This window comes from Triticum urartu, unplaced genomic scaffold (genome assembly GCF_003073215.2).
Source record: "Triticum urartu cultivar G1812 unplaced genomic scaffold, Tu2.1 TuUngrouped_contig_6311, whole genome shotgun sequence".
NCBI classification, from domain to species: domain Eukaryota; kingdom Viridiplantae; phylum Streptophyta; class Magnoliopsida; order Poales; family Poaceae; genus Triticum; species Triticum urartu.
This window is the reverse complement of record NW_024117064.1, coordinates 287-11,173: the sequence shown is the minus strand read 5'-3', so window position 1 is coordinate 11,173 and position 10,887 is coordinate 287. Positions and strand designations below refer to the sequence as shown.

Genomic DNA, 10,887 nt, shown 5'->3' with positions numbered 1-10,887 from the left:
ACGGTGCTAGAGGGCATCAAGGTGGAGGCCAGGAATTAGGTTCTGGCCGGGGCTAAATACACTTGGGATCCTTGATGCCGTGAGAGTAGTCCGTTTTGTTTTCGCATTTGTTGAGGAGTAATGACCCTTATTGAGTCTTTGTTCTATACTCCTTTATTAATGAGATGAGGCAAAAGCTTTTGCCTTCGTTTCAAAAAAAAAAATTTAAAGATGCGTCTGCGTTAATAACATGACAGTAATTTTCTCTCGATATCTTGAGCTTACGGAGCTAGATGCAGACTACGCCTGGGACTGTGCTATGTTAAGTGATAAACTTTTATGATTTTCTATGCTTTGCATGAAGAAATTATAAAGGGAGTTGTTTCTAGGCCTGGGGCTATAGCCCTAGCTGCCCCAGGCCTGTCTCCGCCGCTGAGCTTACGGGCCTCTGTCCAGTTGAGGTCTCGGCATGTTTCTTGTGGAGCTATGTTCAGTGTATACTTGCGATTCAACAAGAACTAGCAAGAGATCCACTTAAAGGAAAGTCTGTTTTGCTTGCGGCCGGCCCACTTCCAAAGAAAAGTCAGGCTGGTCACTGACGACTTCGTCAGGTCTTATGACCCGACAAAGTCGTGAATCTTTGTGAGTAATACATTCACGTAAAAAGAACATGACAGCATTTTTTTATTATTCTAAGAAGAATTACATAATGCAATTTGGTGACAAAACCGACGCAAGTAACAAAACCGAAATTGGCAGAGGTTTCTTTTGCTGCTCTATCTACAGATCGCTAGGAAGCACCCAGAATGCTCTATCTGATACCGCCGGAGCTTCATCAAGTTTCTGCAACTCTGTGCTTCCATCCTTCACGTCAAACACCTGCAATGTTTTCCGGTGACGGTCCGGGAAATAGACGCAGTCCTGTCGCAAACCACAGCTGCCGTCGCCGGAGAACGAGGCGCCAAATTCATAGATGGACAGGAGGACCGTGCAGCCGCCGAGGTCGTCCACTTCGCGCCATTGCCGCTTCGAGAAATCCATCCTGTGAACGGTGGCGCCATGGTACGGCTCCGAGGCATGGACGCCGAACAGGCGTATCATATAGAGCTGGTCACTAGATTCCACCAAGAAAACGCTCCCATGACACATACCAATGGTATCCTCGACGGCGATCGAGGTGAAGACCGGAGCAGAAAGGCCGCCGCAGAAGTCGATCACATCGAGGCTGGTCGACGTGCTGTTGAAGTAGAACTTTCCGCGGCACGCCGCGATCGGGCATATGACCACCTTCTCCTCCGGCGGATCCCAGTCCGGAAGAGCCATGGTTCCTATGTCGTACTCGTGTTTCCCCCACTGGCTATCCCCGACATGACAGAACCATATGAGGGGGGCGTCGGGCTGGGCCAGGAGCACGACGCAGCCGGGAGCGGTGGGCTTGTCGGACAGCAAGGAGTTGCACTCTATTAGCAGGTCGTCGTCGACGTCGAGTCCCAGGGGCGGGAGCTCAATCTTGAGGCGGCTCTGGGAGCTCCAGAGGAAAGTGGCCAGGGAGGCCCGAAAATATATAATAGAACACCTACACCCAGGCCCTTCCTATCTAGCCATCCATTCTGCGTTTCGCGATTCGTACAAACACATTTCTAGATTTATCCACGTATCCAGAGGAAATGATTTTTAAATCTAAAAAACAGTTTTTGTACATTTATTTTTGACCAAAAAATCTGAAAGATTTATCCTAGATTCTAGATAGAAAGCTTTGCCACGCTGCAAAGGTTTGAACTTCAAAACATATTTTATGCGAGAGAAACAAAAAAAGAAAATTTTAGATAAAAAGTTAGTTATATTGCACAGATCTCAAAGCAATATTGGACAGCTAGGATAGCAGGGTCCGGGTGCAGATGTTCTAAAAATCCACGTCCCAGGGAGGTCGGGTCCCGGGCCAACATGTAGCCACGGGCGGTCGGGCAGATGATCATGTTCTCCAGCGCACCGATGTTGCGCCGGCGACCATGGGCTTCTTCTCCGACAAGCTGAAGAGTACCGTGGACCGATCATCCACGCTGTGGAAGGCGAGGCAGCGGCATTGGGCTCGTCGACATCGGCGCGATTCAAAGATGTATCGCCCTGCGTGAAGAAATCTTTGTGGCTTTAGCGGGTGTATATACAAGTCGTGGTCTCTATGGCGGAGAGAGAAGAGGCGGGGCACGAGTCATGATCCAGATCGAAGTAGGAATTCACGTTGGTCACGCCAATCCTCATAGCCTCCTATCCTAGTGTGATAATGTTCTTCAGGCGGTACACAACACAATGGACGGGTCAATTTGGGCCACGGGCCTAAGCAGGAGCAAGCACGCCGTCTACCAGAATAAACGGGCCAGTGATCGACTAGACTTTCCAGCTCTTTTTTTTTGCTATTATTAGTAAATACAAAATGATTTACAAAATCAAATTTGCTAACAAAATTTCCAGAAAACCTTTTGAAAATAAATGAAATATTTCTCTTCATTTACAAAACTGTGAAACATGATTTTCAAGATAATTCACAGTTTTGTAAAATAAAATATACTTGTGTGTCAAATAAAATGCCCACACAGCTCTTAAAATTAATTTTAACACCCTTTTGAGAGGAAAAGGAGGCCGAAACTAATCTGGGTGGCCCAAGGTGAAGATAGGATGACGTGGGGCCAAAAGGCGAGGCACGCTCGAGATTTATGCCAGATTTAGGCAGAAAGTGGGACGACTTGTCGCTTTTTTTTCGTCTTCCAAATTTCTGGTTTTCGCCTCCATTCCTAGTATCAGGGGAGACTGGGGCCGGTTTTATTTGTTTCCGCCCACACATTTAGGCTGGTTTTATCAGGTTCTTCCTTTTCCAGGCCGATTTGAGGTTCGTTCTCATCTCGTAGCTTTCCCGCGCTTGATTGTCTAATCTGTTTAGTGAATCACGTACAGGCCTAACGTTGGCTACTTCTGTGTATCTTCCTACCGCTTTACTTTTCTCCAATGCGAATGGAAGTACGTACTGGATGCACACGAATACACACAAACACACACGCGCGCACTAGTATGATACACATGCAACACACGTCTTAATATAACACTAGATCGGAAACGCGCCTTGGCGCGAGGGTGCCGGTCATAACGATGTGTTCAACCAGGTAATGCTCAATTTAGTAGAAAGTCAGATTTAACGTACATATTCAAACAGGATATGACATAACAAACTAAAGGAAGAAGAAACATTCACGCATAATAGGAGCAAAACATCATCCAGTTCAACACCGTAATGAGAAATAAGGCAGCATTCTGTTTAGTGCATCGGTGAGACAACTATGTAACCACTTGACATTAAGTTTGGTAGGAAAAACGTGAACATGAGAGAGTATTTACGGTAACCACTTGACCACAAGGTTCTTGAGACCACACGGTTGCCTTCTCGATCAACTTCACAGGGCACATTATCCCTCAAAAAAAAAAAACTTCACAGGGCACATTAACCTGATGCAGGCAATCTGTTAGATACATTTCATAGAACGATTTGTGTGTAGACATTGCACATGCGATTTTGTACCTTAGCCTTTCAAAGCTTATGGACGGTGAGCAATGGTTTCCCATTTTCAATTTTGAAGGCAAAGACACATATCTAATACTCTCTAGTCCCTGCCTCTTTGACAAAGTCTGACCAATTGTTGTTATCGTTTGTCTCTTGTCCGTAACCATCATCATCCAGACCTGTCTCATAACATCTCCGGTGCTGAGACTAACCATCACGTCCTCGACCGGTCATTGAGATGGTGCTTTAGATGCATTTTTTGTGAAGCGACAGAAGTACTGCGAAAAGAAACATGATCGGTCACAGCTAGGTACTACAATACTCTACTTTAAGTAGTAGGGTATTTAAGGTCCATACCATCCTCAGTCCAAGAGTGACAAAGGTCTTGTTCATCTTGCAAACATAATATTTGATGACAGGGACAGTTGAACCAATGTAAAGCTCAAGTCATTTGATCTCGCACAGGGAAATGTCTAATTCACCTGCATAGACACATTCCTGTTAGACTACTGTAATAAGTATCCTTTGTTGAAGAAGTATACTACGTTGGATAAGCATGTAGGAGTAGTTTGCATCACAATAACCTTTTGGTAAAATCGTTGTAAATGCAGCAAAAAGAAAAATCATAGTAAATGTGGACCAAGAGGTGGCAAATAATTATAAATTATACAGGTACAAAAATTGTAAGTTAAATGATGCAGCTTGTGGTAGGACCTTTGACCTAGCATGTTGGGAAATATGCCAGTGAAATATGCAGCATAGCTTTAATGTGAAGCAGCTATTTGAATGAACCCAAGTAAAATATTCCATGTCATTCTTTACGGAATTTAGATGAAAATAGCGTATCAGCAAGCATGTGCTCCTAAAAAGAAGCCATGTCTAGCGGCTCCTAAAAATATTCCATAGACATAAAAAAAATTGTACAGGAGGGGCGATTTATGCACACTGCAAAGAAAATTTTGCATAACAATTTGACCTTGCAAATACTTGCAATTAGACCTTCTAATAAATAAAGTATGCAACGAATAGGAATAAAAAGGGATATCAAAAACATGCATCCAGAATAAAAAGAGAAGATAACCAATAGCACAACCTGTACTTTGGATGTATCCTCGGATGGTAAAACTGTTCCCAATACAGTGCTGAAAAATGGAAAGGATGGTCTTATTAGCTGACAGGAACACAAACCAGAATTTAGTAAACCAACATTACATTACTTGATCCCAAGAACACATAGGAAGTAAGTTGTTTGGAGGTACCAATTGGATGAGTTCATCGTCATTGATAGAGCAGTTCACCTTCTCATAGAGCCTGAACAACGCTTCCATCTCATTCCTTGAGACTTGATTTAATTTCAGAAAAAGAAACCTGAATCAAACAACCCAAACAATGGTAAGAATAAACTGGGAGGAGGAGCTCACATGAAGAGGTGCAAGCTGAGAGAGGATATCCAAGCTGATGGGAGGCGCAGGCCTTCGGTTACCTTCACAGGAGCAGGGTAGCAGACTCGTGTCATCAGTGGCCGATCTCAACCTGGACAAATTATCAACCACCCACCATTTAAGATTCAACCTCGTGCCAAAAAATGCTTGGATAATAGTCTGGCGGTCAGGAAATCTTAAACGGAAATTGCTTTGATATTAGTCCAACTACAAGGGTGGCAAAATACATTTGGTTTAATCAAAGTCTTTCTAATATAAAACATGTTCACTTCAATTATTTTGGGAGCTCCATCTAGCTATAGGAAAAGTTGCAAGAACCTTATGGCAAACAGTACATGCATCTCATGATCACTCATCAGAGTGAACAGTTTAATGGCACTTATAATCCCCATGACTCATAATATCAGAAGATAACCGATACAAAATGAGATGTAAGAATGGCATCATTATGAATCCAATTTTAGATGAGAAACAATGAAAAAGAACTCACAGGAAAATATTTCTGATAAGTAATAAGGAGCATGTACATTTGCCTTTTGCCTCAGTGTCTCTCCCTATCCTGACAGAACTCTCAAGATCTGCTACACACTGATAAACCCATGTTTAATCACGTAAGGTATAGAAACATAAACAGATGGATATTGGACTTATTCAGCATGCCGACCAAACCTTAATAAACACTACATTAACACATGTCATGTTGTAGCAGAGGCATTATAGCAGACACGCAAGCACGACACCAACTGCGACTAATGCATCATTTAAACAGTAACCTGTCGGACCACCACAACAGGAGAGAAGATCAGAAACTACATGAATCCATGGTCGACAATAACACTGCTCCTCCACTTCAGTGTGCTCCAACCACTGGCCACACACACTGCTGACCAAACCCCGCAACCTGGTCAATCTGGCGGGATTGGCCATGCCCAAGGAGGTCGTGGACGCTGCAATTAGCTCTGCTCTGACGCCCCACCTTCTCCAACTCCACCCTCATAAGAATTGAATGCTAGAAGAAATCAGTCAGTTCAAACTTGAGTCCCTCCAAAAATGGTTGGATGCTAGAAGATACAGTTATAGGATATCAGACCTTGAAAGGCATGCCAACCACAAGCTTCACAGTAAGAGACCTATAAAGGAGCCCAGGAGCCTGGCAAATAAAAGAGGCTTTCATCATTATAGAACACATTGAACAAGACATGAAAGCTACACATCTTTGTTGTAGTTATTTTATCAAACCAAGTAAAAAAGTAGCATTCTCTTGCTAAATGCATGAAAACTAAGAGGCTGCTGAAAGTCATCTATGTTTAGATTAGAGAATAGCTGCATTGAGATATCTTTTGGTGGGTCAAAGAAGAAAATATCAATACAAGCCACAAAAAAGGGTATTAGCACGTGCTTCTCACCAATATCAGCATAGATGTGGTTGCTCATGCCAAGAAACAACATGGATGTGGTTGCCTCAATTGAACTTAGGCACAAGCTTCTCACCAATCTCAGAATAGATGTTTGCCCTGCCAAGAAACAACAAACATCAATTACCAAGCAGAAAAGGCAGGAGAAAGTTACAAACAACATAGGGCGCGGGGTCTAGAGAAGCCATGTACCTACACATCCAAAAGGACCATGTCAGTGTCTTTGATAGGACTGTTATCAGTGGATCCACAATGCTGCCACAAACGCGAAACATACACATGGATGGTCAGGTTCTTGTTCCCCACAACAAGAGCCTGCAGATCAGTCATCGCCATCTACAACAAAAGTATCAGCACCAAAACACAACACCACCGTTAAACTCAGTAAATCTCTATGACATAAAGCAAACCACAGAATAAAGCCAATCCCAGTACAGGAGAACATTCAAAATATCACCCCATCGCATGGGACGACATATTTATTCAGCCAACACTATATGTCGCCACCCAAAATATCATCCAACTCACAGAAGCATGCCAAAACCCACCAAAATGAAGACTACCATCATACACAAACCTAAGTCATCCCGGCGGCCCGGAAGACCTCAGGGAAAACAATGTTCTTGGTCTCAGAGCCGCATTTGCCATCAGCATCTAATATAAGGATTTTCAGAGAAGCCCTCGATGTAACATGAGACACTGGCACATACAGCTGCCCGTGCGTAAAAACCAGACCCTTAAGATATATACCAACAGCAGACAGGGTCTGTCCCTGGCTCTTATTAATTGTCATGGCATAGCACACACGAACAGGAAACTGGCGACGTCTAAGCACAAAAGGTGCATTTCCCTTCTTTGCCAATAATTCAATCCTGGGAATATAAACAATATCACCCACATGTGAGCCAGTCATAATGACAGCTTCGATCAGCCGATCACCTAATTCTTTTACAATTAGTCGTGTACCGTTACACAAACCATTTGTCTGGCTCAGGTTTCTAAGAAGCATAATCGGAACACCAACCTTAAGAGTCAACCTATGATTTGGGAAATTTATAATTTTAGTTGCGTTCAGGTACTCGACTGGATAGTAAACATCTTTGTCCCTAACAGAATCAGAAGAATCGTCAATAGAATCAGCACTCAAATAGTCTCTGCTATCAGTAGGAACCAATGCAAGAATATGATCATTAATATCCTCAGCATGGTCGTTGGTAGGGGCTAAAATGGCTCTCTCTTGCAAGTAACCAGAGTTCAGGTAGTTATGCAAAAAATCACCATAGACAGAAGAAACAATAATAGCAACTAGATCACCAGACATACAAACCAAGAGGTCGTCCGGGATCTGTATCCAAGAAGCCTCGATCTCATCGCCTCGCCTTGTGACAGGCAACTTCCCTTTCCCAAGATCTAGCACCCATCTGCTAAACAAGGCAACATCCTTCTGTGCATGGGTATCCGCACCATGCACACCCAAGCGCATGTTAATAGAAAGCGACAATTTTTGAACAGAATGCCACAACGGAGAATTCGTGATTGCCGCATCAATGATATGAGGCCTAGTACCTCCCTCAACGACCGGTAAGATTTGTCTAAGGTCACCACCCAAGACCATCACTACTCCACCGAACGGAATATTCGCAAGATCTGGATTAGCCACAGAGAGGACATCACGCAAAGTTCTATCTACAGCCTCAAAGCATCACCATCAACGATCTTATGGAAGGTACAATGGTCCTCTTCCCAAGAGCATCACCATCAACACACCCATCACCTACTGCATCAGTAATACCCTGCATGTGCTCTGATCTAAGCATGTCCTGATTTCTTATGATATACCACAATCTACTTTCATCGATGCACGTGCGTGCATCAACAACCGACTGAGAAGAGAGGAGACCATAACATATATATGGATTGGGCTGATCACCCTTGTAATGGCACATAAAACGATAGTAATCCTGCATGGTCATCCTATTTCGACTATTTGTGGAAGCATCACCACCCCCAGAAGGGTATGAAGAGGACACCTCAACGGCCGGACTTCCAGGTGCAGGATTAGGATCTATAGGTCCAACGTCATCATCTTCTTCAGGAACAATCAAGTGAGGAACATCCACCTGGAACCCTCTCTCTCCATAAGGGAAAAGCTACGGGTATTGCAGAGGCATGAATGCAGTGTTTAGAGAAGATATCTGCTGCAAACCGTCGGAACGACTGCAAACAACAATATCACGAGAAGATGCCTCTAACGTGAAGCCGCCACCGACAACTAAAGCAGCAAGCCCAATGGTTGTAGGCAAACTAAATTGTGGACTATCGCCCTCAGAAGGTCCAATAATACGAATCGAGATATCCTCGATGGGTTCATCACCACGATCCTCTATCATCTTACTCGCCTCCCGAAAGGTTTGTACCAATGGGTTAAACTCATTAAGCATGTCTATAAGACCAACCACAATACTCTCATCCACACCCCCAGTAGGCTTATCATCTGGATTTAAGGCATTGATCCTATGTCTAATCTCATTAGATGGGTCATGTATATACAACTCAGCAAACTTAGGGGTATCATCACCGCTAGGCACCAACGAACCAATACGATGAGACACTTGACCACTGATCTTAAAAATCTTAGGTCCACGGCTGCTACCAAACGAGCGTTCAATAGTAGCACCCATCGAAGTGAAAGCGAACATACAGTTGTACTCACGTATAGTCCGGATGAATTTTTTAGCACGAGAAGTACCATCGAATCGAAGAAGCTCCCGAAGATAGGCCGGGGGATCCTTAAAGGGAGGAATATATACCTTAGCGCCTTTACAACAGCGATTATAAACCATCTTACGTTGTGTCCAGGATGATCTGGACTTTGAACACTCAGCAAACCAAAAGGAGGCACCACAGTATTGGCACAAGAAATCTGGAGGGCCATAGTACGACCTATCTGCATAGCAAGCTAACGGCAAAATTATCAGCCACAAACCAAGGGTAAAAGGAAGAGAATAATCACATAACCAAAACAACAGAGGTCTTGTTAATAAGTACCTTTAAGGGACTCGGCAAACTTGACCGAGAAACCTTGCCAATCCTTCGGCACAGGCCCTTGGACAACAATCTCTGACAAGGCATGTAAAACCAAATTAGAGAACATACGGCAAACAGCAACAACTAACAACAAACCAAGAAATCTCATGCACCTTCACATCCAAGAACATAAGGGACTCGGCAAACTTGACCGAGAAACACGTTCTCTTACAAAATGGAAATCTATCTCAATGTGTTTTGTCCTTGCATGAAAGACCGGATTAGCAGACAAATAGGTGGCACCAATATTGTCACACCATAAACAAGGAGCCTGAATGTGTTTTATACCAAGTTCTCTTAACATGGACTGAACCCAAATGATCTCTGCTGTGGCATTTGCCAGTGCCTTATATTCAGCCTCTGTACTCGACCTTGATACAGTTGCCTGTTTCCTTGCACACCATGATATAAGGTTGGGTCCAAAAAATACTGCAAACCCACCAGTAGAGCGTCTGTCATCTAGACAGCCTGCCCAGTCTGAGTCAGAAAAAGCACTAACAAGTGTAGATGAGGACTTACTGAATGTGAGACCAAGATTCATAGTGTGCTTTACATATCTCACAATATGCTTTGCAGCAGTCCAATGAACTGTGGTAGGTGCATGAAGAAACTGGCATACTTTGTTAACAGCAAAGGAAATGTCAGGTCTTGTCAGAGTAAGATATTGAAGTGCTCCTACTAAACTTCTGTACCTGGTACTGTCCTCTTGATTCAAAGGATCTCCTTCTGTAAGAGACAATTTTTCTGTGCTAAACAAGGGAGTTGGAACAGGCTTACACCCTTGCAAACCAACCCTTCTTACCAAATCATTGGCATATTTTTCTTGGCAGAGATGAAGACCATCCTCAAGTTTTCTTACTTCAATTCCTAGGAAGAAGTGCAAATCACCCAAATCCTTGAGAGCAAACTCAGCACTCAGATCCTTCAACAATCCTGTCACTGCCTCATCAGATGAACTAGTGACAATAATATCATCAACATAGATAAGCACAAATATAGATGTATTTGCCTTTCTATAAATAAATAGTGAGGTATCTGATTTTGATGGAACAAATCCAAGTGCTTGTAACTTTTGACTGAGACGTGAATACCATGCTCGGGGTGCCTGCTTCAGTCCGTAAAGAGCTTTATCAAGTTTACAAACATGAAAGGGTGAGTTTTTATCGACGAACCCGGGAGGTTGTTTCATGTATACTTCCTCTTCCAGAACACCATGAAGGAACGCGTTCTGTACATCTAGCTGTCCGAGACTCCAGCCCCTGAAAACAGCAATAGATAGCACAAGACGAATAGTAGCAGCCTTGACAACAGGGCTAAAGGTATCTTCATAGTCGATGCCATATCGCTGTTTGTAACCCTTAGCCACAAGTCTGGCTTTATACCAATCAATGGTTCCATCAGACTTCCTTTTAAT

General features: G+C 43.4%; 3 long non-coding RNA genes across 3 annotated transcripts; all 3 read right to left on the bottom strand.

Moving 5' to 3' along the window:
* Nucleotides 1–3,342: 3,342 nt before the first annotated feature.
* On the bottom strand, nt 3,343–4,878 carry LOC125530434. The gene is made up of 4 exons (XR_007292924.1): nt 4,789–4,878; nt 4,623–4,671; nt 3,887–4,011; nt 3,343–3,807 (listed from the first exon to the last, which is right to left on the bottom strand). It is a non-coding gene; the product is annotated as an uncharacterized LOC125530434 (long non-coding RNA).
* Nucleotides 4,879–5,879: 1,001 nt separating this feature from the next.
* Nucleotides 5,880–6,890, bottom strand: LOC125530435. The gene is made up of 4 exons (XR_007292925.1): nt 6,579–6,890; nt 6,378–6,485; nt 6,062–6,121; nt 5,880–5,980 (listed from the first exon to the last, which is right to left on the bottom strand). It is a non-coding gene; the product is annotated as an uncharacterized LOC125530435 (long non-coding RNA).
* Nucleotides 6,891–8,928: 2,038 nt separating this feature from the next.
* Nucleotides 8,929–9,597, bottom strand: LOC125530436. The gene is made up of 3 exons (XR_007292926.1): nt 9,587–9,597; nt 9,435–9,506; nt 8,929–9,345 (listed from the first exon to the last, which is right to left on the bottom strand). It is a non-coding gene; the product is annotated as an uncharacterized LOC125530436 (long non-coding RNA).
* Nucleotides 9,598–10,887: the final 1,290 nt, after the last annotated feature.